Source organism: Polistes canadensis, unplaced genomic scaffold (assembly GCF_001313835.1).
Source record: "Polistes canadensis isolate GaletaPanama2010 unplaced genomic scaffold, ASM131383v1 scaffold_26, whole genome shotgun sequence".
Classification (NCBI taxonomy): domain Eukaryota; kingdom Metazoa; phylum Arthropoda; class Insecta; order Hymenoptera; family Vespidae; genus Polistes; species Polistes canadensis.
The window spans coordinates 220188-227736 of record NW_014569573.1 but is presented as its reverse complement, the minus strand read 5'-3'; the positions used below and the strand labels follow the sequence as shown (position 1 = coordinate 227736).

The window sequence follows — 7549 nt, the reverse complement described above, 5'->3', positions numbered from 1 at the left end:
GTCAACGACGGTAAAATTAATTAATTATAATCATATCCGGAGCTCTCGAAAATGTAGTACGGTTTAAATGCCGTTGGCCGAACGTCGGTCGAATTATAAATTGCATTTCGTTCGGCGAAGAAGCCAACGTCGGGAGGCAACGCAAGAGGGCTTATTAATCGTTTCCTGTGTGCCTCAGTAACGCCTCTGCGGAGAAATAATCGTTTACTCGTGCTTGCTATTGTGATATATATCTATAATGAGTTTAATATCGATAGTAACTCGAATTAGTCAGATTCGACGTGTGATGTTCGTTATCCTTCGTTAAAATATGCTACATCAAACGTTGATGAACATTTTAATCCCTCTTTCACGTAATAATAAAATGCGATTAGATGCGTGATTATCAAACTGTTCGATTAAACAATTATATAAATTTAGAAATAGAAAAGATAATACTTTTATTAGTTCTGTATGAAGTATGAACGAATGAAATTTTTCAGACATAATTGTATAATATTTTATTGCATTAAGGATATTTTTTAAAGATATGATCACGTTGATGTTTTTCGATCGTTATATTACTTAAAAAAAAATCCAACAACTATCGTTATTATTGACTCTAACCGAGAAATGTATAAAAATAAAAATTTGCAAAGAAATGAAAGAAATGAGGAGGACCGCTTTATTCTTATCGACGATGCTGCTCGTTTATGATATATTAAAATCGCGTTTGAGATCTAGCCGATTCATCATAGACTCTACTCTCGGATTCGACGAATAAAGCTCGGCTTCGAATCGCTGTGCAATTTATCGCAGCTTCCACGGCATCGTCGGCACTCGAGATTACGTTCGCGGAATTTCGCGACATTCCAATGCCCATGGAAGTTCCATCGCATTCCAACCGTCGAGAGAGCGTAAGGTCTTACGATGCCATCCTCTTTTTATTTTTTTCCCTTTCTCTTTCTCTCTCACTCTCTCGTTCTTTCTTATCTCAATAGAAAAGAAAGTCATTCGCTCGCGTTCTAATCGCACGCTTATACAAAAATGTTGCATCCCTTCCACCATTCCTTTCATTTATGACACCTGTGTCCGATAGAAACGTACGAAAAGGAATAGGTTCCTTCTGTTTAAGGATACAATGAAAATATGTGAAGACGGTGAACTGAGGTGCGTAGGGATGGAAGGGACAATTCCTTTCAACGAACTCGAATGAATCAACAATGCTGATATCGAAGGTTTGCGGTAACAATGCTTTGTGCTACGTAGGTCGATCTAGTTTTAGGATTCGCGAGGGTGACTGACCGACCCTTCTTTAGCGTTCGTATAAGGGCTGAAGTCCACTTCTTCTAGATACCGAACGACCAAAGGGATTTCAATAGAACGAACATATCGACCCTCGTTCTTTCATGAATTTCATTTCCTTTCTTAAAGAACAGGTCTTATATTAAAATTATAAATATAATATCGATCGTGTCATTCTTTTTTCCTTTCTTTATTATACAAATCATGAACCATAAACGTACATTTTTTTAATATTTCTTTTAATTTATATAATAAAAAATATAAAAAATATAAATAAAAATATAGTCGAATGAACGCGGTTTTTGTTAATTTTTCGCTTACAATTAAATCTAATTAAGAAAAACAATTGTATTAATTTGATAATAAGGTTATTGTTTATTCAAAAAAAATTTGTAATAATTATACTTAATTTCGATTAGAGAAGGGGTAAACATTTATTCGTAGCATGGTCCGCGTAACGTGTATTTAGACACTTCAGTACTATCGAGGGTAGAAACTCGGAGTGGGGGAAGCACGGTATAGAGTGCGCGTGGTAGTGGTGGTGGGGAGAATACGGCGAGATTCGTGAAACTCCGATCAGTTACGTGTAGCGCGTGAGACGATAAGGTTCGTCGGTGTGTCGGTCGCGTGTAAACTCGTAGTGTGTTTTTTTTCGTTTTAATCCTTGGCTCGTTTTTTTTTTATTTCCTCTCCTCTTCCCCTTCCCCTCCGAATCTCCCACCCCGTCTTTTTCCTTCTTCCTTTCTTATCACCTTTCCCCGATCAAAATCTTCATTCCTCGTAATCCACAAAAAAGAAAACGAACTAAAAATCAGTGTGGTGTGTGTTTGCAACAGTGAACAAAGTGCCTAAACAATTTGTCAGTGTGTAAAATAGTGTGTATAAAAAAAAAAGGAAAAACCACAAGTATGAATTACATCGACTTATCGAAAAATCTTAGTGCGTTTATCAAAGCCTGTTTTCAAACTTGGGATACCTGACAGCTGTCAACAACGCTTGTAAGGAGGATTCAAAGAAACCGGTGAGTTGTTCGATCAATTGCATGTGATTTTTAATTATTCCTTCATGAAAATAAATGTAAACATGTGTTGGTCTTTATCCGTAATATAAAATAGTTAGCCGATTGAATATGTTTATTAAACGATTCGATTATTGTTCAGTTTAATTTAAGCAAAGATTGTAGTAAACAGAAGTAGGATGTAAAAATGGTGTTTTAAGTATACGAGGCAGGTGTTTTAAATCGATTTTATTTTTGTTTTATTTTTCTTGTCTCACGGGGCGCATTTTAAACGAAGGATCGAGGGATCGAACGGAAGCTTTGATTCGTTGGAGCTTTAACGAAACAAACGAACAAACGAACGAACGAACGAACGAATGAAGGAACAAACGGTGGAGGTTAGCAAGCGTCGATTATATCGAAGCTTCGACGAACCATCCAGCCAGCCGATGATTTAGAGAGAACTGTAGAACCAACCGCACACACGAAGTCGCGTGTGAGTGACGCACTGACGCGCGGACAATGCGCGGAATTTCGGTTTTGAATTTTGCGTGACGTGACACACGTCGCCACGGTGGATGTAGTGCACCCGTTGCAATGACGTTTGGCTTTGACTGAGTGGCCGTTTAGAGTGCCGTATCTCTGTCATGCGTTAGGTGAGAGGATGGGTGGGAACGAGGGACCAAGTCCTGATTTATGTTACCGTGTTCCAAATTTTCTCTAACTGCATCCTTCTGTGTTAATCGTTCGAGTAGAACATTTTTATCATTTCTAATAACACGATTTATTACTTTTCTAATCGTTAACATTTACAGAAGATTCTTCCTGTAATCATCATCATCATCTTTACCGTTCATTCATTTTTTTTTCTATGATAAGTTGTATAAATGCATTTGAATAAATGTCAAACTTGTGACACGTAGGTAAAGAACAAATTTTACATAGACCCCATTTCATTTATTACATTGTCCAGCATCTTATACCGAATATTTTCGTAAGAACAATTTTTTTTTTATTCATTGCTATGTGTACAAGAATCTTTTTTAATCGTAAAAGAAAAAAAAAACGATGAAAAATATTTTGGTCCACGGTTAGAACTCGACGATGCAGTACGTGTATAGATACACGCGGAACAGGTGAACGATACAATTGCTCTTAGATATAGGAATAGAGGGGGGGAGGGGAGGAGGGGTTGGGGAATAGAAAAAAGAAAACAAGAAATTGAAATTCTTATCCCTGGTGTACACGGCGAGCGCTCCCGTTTGAAAAGCTCACGGAATCGTATAAAAGCCTCATCAGAAGGAACGATCGCTCGAATATTCTCGTTGAAGGCTCGATGGCTACGCGAGAATGGGAAGGGTTGGCGGTGGAGATTGAGATGATGGTGGTGGTAGCAGTTGGGGGTTGAGAGAAAGGACTAGGAGGAGGAGGAGGGGTAGTTGCAAAGGGGCCGCGGAAGAAGAGGCAAGAGGCGGAAGAAGCAAGAAGCGGAGTAATAGAGGAATGGTGGAGGAGGAGGAGGAGGAGGAGGGCATGGTTTGGTGAACGCAGGGGGTGGGCAACATAAAAGGCCAGCAACCCCTATTCCACGCAGCCTTCAATTGTTTCGGCCAGGCAACGTTCATCTGTTTTTCTTTGCGTGCGCTTTTGCACGTTGCTTTCCCCTCCGTACCTCACTCCCTCTCCCTCTCCCGCTCCCTCTCTCGCTCCCTCTCTCTTTTTCTTTCTCTTTCATTCATCCCCCTCCCCCACTCTTTCTTTCTGTTTCTATATCTTTCTCTCTTTCTCATGACTTTTGTTCGCGCCACGCACGTCAAATGTAGAAGTTCCCTCCTCCTCCTTCTCCTCCTCCTCCTTCTCTCCATCTACCCCGTCCTCCTTTATCTTTTGATTCTCTTTCTCTTTCTCTTTTTCTTACCTACCTACTAGCTGTATAGTTGTTCTCTCTTTTACTCTACGCCCTTGCTTTTTCATTCTCGATGTCTTTCGCCTTCTCTTTTCACCCTGTCACTCTACTATGACTCTCTTTCACTATTTCTCTTTCTCTTTCTCTTTCTCTTTCCCATTCTCTTTCCTCACCATCCATTTCGTTTTCTCCGAGCAAGGTGTATTAAAATCGACTATTGTTGCGATGGGTGGAGGGAAGATGGCGGTGGCTTGGTCTTCAATGCGACCGCGAGAATTACGGCTCCCGATGCTTTTGAAATAATATCCTCTCAGAGAACACCCTGCGTTCAGTGTGCCTTCGCACGATATTTTATATACATATACATATACAATCCATACGTACATGCATGTATATATATATATGTATATGTATTTACGGTTATCCGACACATACAGTACAAGGACGCGCGGGAACACGTAGGAGCCTCTTTACGCGGGATGTTTTTCTCTTCTTTTTGTTTTGTCTCTTTGTTTTTTTGTTTTTTCTCGCTAGCGAGAGAGAGAGAGAGAGAGAGAGAGAGAGAGAGAGTGAATGAAACTGTACGTAAGATTATCTTCTAAACTTTCTATGTTATTTTCGAATGTTTACCTTTTTTTTTTTTTTTATGTGTAAGAGAATATACTTAGAGAATATTAATATTTTCTTTATTTTAGAAAAATTCATTTATATATTGGTATATATATAACACGAATGTAACGTGATCATTAAATTGGTTCGTGATAATTATCATAAAACAAATAAAACCATTTGGTATTCTCGTTAGAAAAATATTCGATACGGTGAGCCTTCTGTTGTAGGTAGGATGGTTCGATTAAATGATGCCATCTGTAAAGCTGAAGTTTTATGAAAAAGGTGCTTCGACATAGGGCAGCCAGTAGTAGTCAGTCCGATAGTACGATGCTACATTATCGATTATTCGTTTCCCGTGGTATTCAATCGGTTTTTCTATCGAAAAGACAATTTATGTATATCGAAAGACTATGAAAAAAAAAGTAATTTTTTACAAACAAAAAACACGTATAACATATTTTCGTATCGATCTTGTATATTAGATTTTATAGATAATAAATAAATGATTAATGATCAAAATAGAGATGCAGAAGAAGAAGAAGAAGAAGAAATGTTTTTAATTTATATATACCTACATATGCATTATATTAATGTATATATTCATAGAAAGTTTCGAAGAATAAATTCTTACGAAGGGATTTTTTTTTTAACGTTACAGGACTCGTTTTAGCCATTAGAATTTATTCTTAGAACGCTTTTCCAACGGCTCATTAGACGCGATTCACATTCTCGTCGTTGGTAAGATAGATGGTAGGAGTGGGAGGGAAAAGAGATGACGGGGAAAAGGAATGGAAAATAAGGAAAAGAGAAAAATAGAGTAGTTGGAAAAACGAAGCCCTTTTTTTTTTTCCTTGAAGTACCTTCGAGTTCTGTTGAGATAGAACAGAAAGAAAGATAGAAAGAGAGAGAAATAGAGAATCGGTCGATATCGTAGCACACGACATAGGACAAAATCGGCCATGCAGTCAGGCAGGCAGGCAGGCAGGCAGGATGTCCCTCCGATTGCAGCGTATGCGAATAAATCGTGGCTTCGTTACACGCGACTCGAAGGCGGCAAACAAATAGGGTTAATTCCACGTGCGCCCGGTAGCCTGAATACGTCGTTTCCGAATGGAGGTAATTCCGGTGACAATGTGGCCTTTGATTTCATAGAACCGCACGGTTGAATGACTACCCCGTCTCTACCTTCCACCTCCTCAGCACCCACAACTCCCCACACCCACCCCTTTCTCTCTCTCTCTCTTTCTCTCTTTTGCTTTTCCACCTTCATCCCTCCTCACTTTTAACGCCCCCGATATCCTTCACTTTATCCCTTCGACTCTCGCGAAAATCCTCTTTCACTTTATCCACTAGCGTTTCTACCACTATTGCAACAGTAGCAACAGCAGAGTACTAGCGCAACACCAGGAAACGAATGTACATATAATAAAGTCAGTCAGTTGCCACCCCCGTCGGCTACGGTCGAGGGTGAAAGGACTTTGTTCGGTAACTAGCGATTCATACGAATTCGCGAATCCACGTTTTTCCAAAGGCCCCCGGTGCCACTTTTCCTTCCTTCCTTCCTTCCTTTTTTTATCCCCCTATTTTTTGCCTCTTTTTTCCTTTTTCCCTTCCTTTGAGTTGTCGTCCCATCTTAGTCCTATAGTCATCTTATTCTTTTACTCGTCGATAATGCTACCTTTTATCAATTGAATTTTAATAGCTCGCGTGCTTTTTAAATGGGCACAACGCGATACAAAATGGATCACCGTTTTTCAGATCGTTCGATATATCGATACGAGTTAGCAATCAGATCTCTTTATCGATCGTTCTGTAATATTTCTTTTTAATAGCAACAAAACGCGAATGAAGAAAGAAGAACCGTTATGTATTGTAGATATGTATCGTATCGTAGATTACGCGTACAACAGGACACGGGGAAAAGAAAAGGCGTGGAAAAAAAAGGTGAACAGTAGTGGTGTGGTGTGGTTTAGTATAGTAGTGTAGTGTGTAGTATACGCTTTAAACAAATCGCTTGGAGAAGTAAACGAGCGAATGCTCTTTCCCTAATGTAGGGAAAAATGTATCGCAGCGGGTAGCAAATCCACGTATTATGCAGGACTATGAGAAAACCTCTCTCGGAGTACCCTCAACGCGTACCTTTCGATGCTTATTGATATGCCACCCTGTAGAAATCGGAGTTATTATTTCAAGTTTTGCGTTAGGAGGGTAGGATTCACCATTATTTTTCTTCTTCTTCATCTTCTTCTTTTCTCTCCCTCTCTCTCTCTCTCTCTCTCTCTTTGTTACTTTCTCTACCTTGATGGAAAATGGAACGTAAATACTCGAAGAACTCTCGATGACGAATAAACCCGCGTTCCTACTGAGCTTTTATTCGTCCTAGGATTGATCCAATATAGGATAAAGATTTCTTTCCTCAAAACTCGTACGACGAAACTTTCGATACGTTACTCTTTCGAGTTGCCATGTAGTCTTATTTGTTGCGTTGCATTGCGTTCCATTGCATTGTGTTGTTGCTGCTGTTGCTGTTGCTATATACTTTTCCTCTCTCATTTGAGCTTTTAACGTACTTTTCTAAGAACCTTGTCATGTTCAGGTTGCGTGGCATGTAAATGATAGAGTGACAAGAATCGGGGCTGAGAAGGGGTGAGAAAGAGAGAGAGAGAGAGAGAGAGAGAGAGAGAGAGAGAGAGGGTGGGGAAGAAGCGAGAAAAGTGTTAGAAAGAGAAAGAGGGATGCGAGAGGACCGC

General features: G+C 39.5%; 1 protein-coding gene across 1 annotated transcript in view; it reads left to right on the top strand.

Annotated features, from left to right (window-relative positions):
* Positions 1–1845: 1845 nt before the first annotated feature.
* Positions 1846–7549, top strand: part of LOC106783825 (transcription factor SOX-2-like) — a gene marked incomplete at its 3' end in the record, with an annotated part of 217471 nt that continues 211767 nt past the window's right edge. The window contains 1 exon segment of the mRNA XM_014742725.1: positions 1846–2305.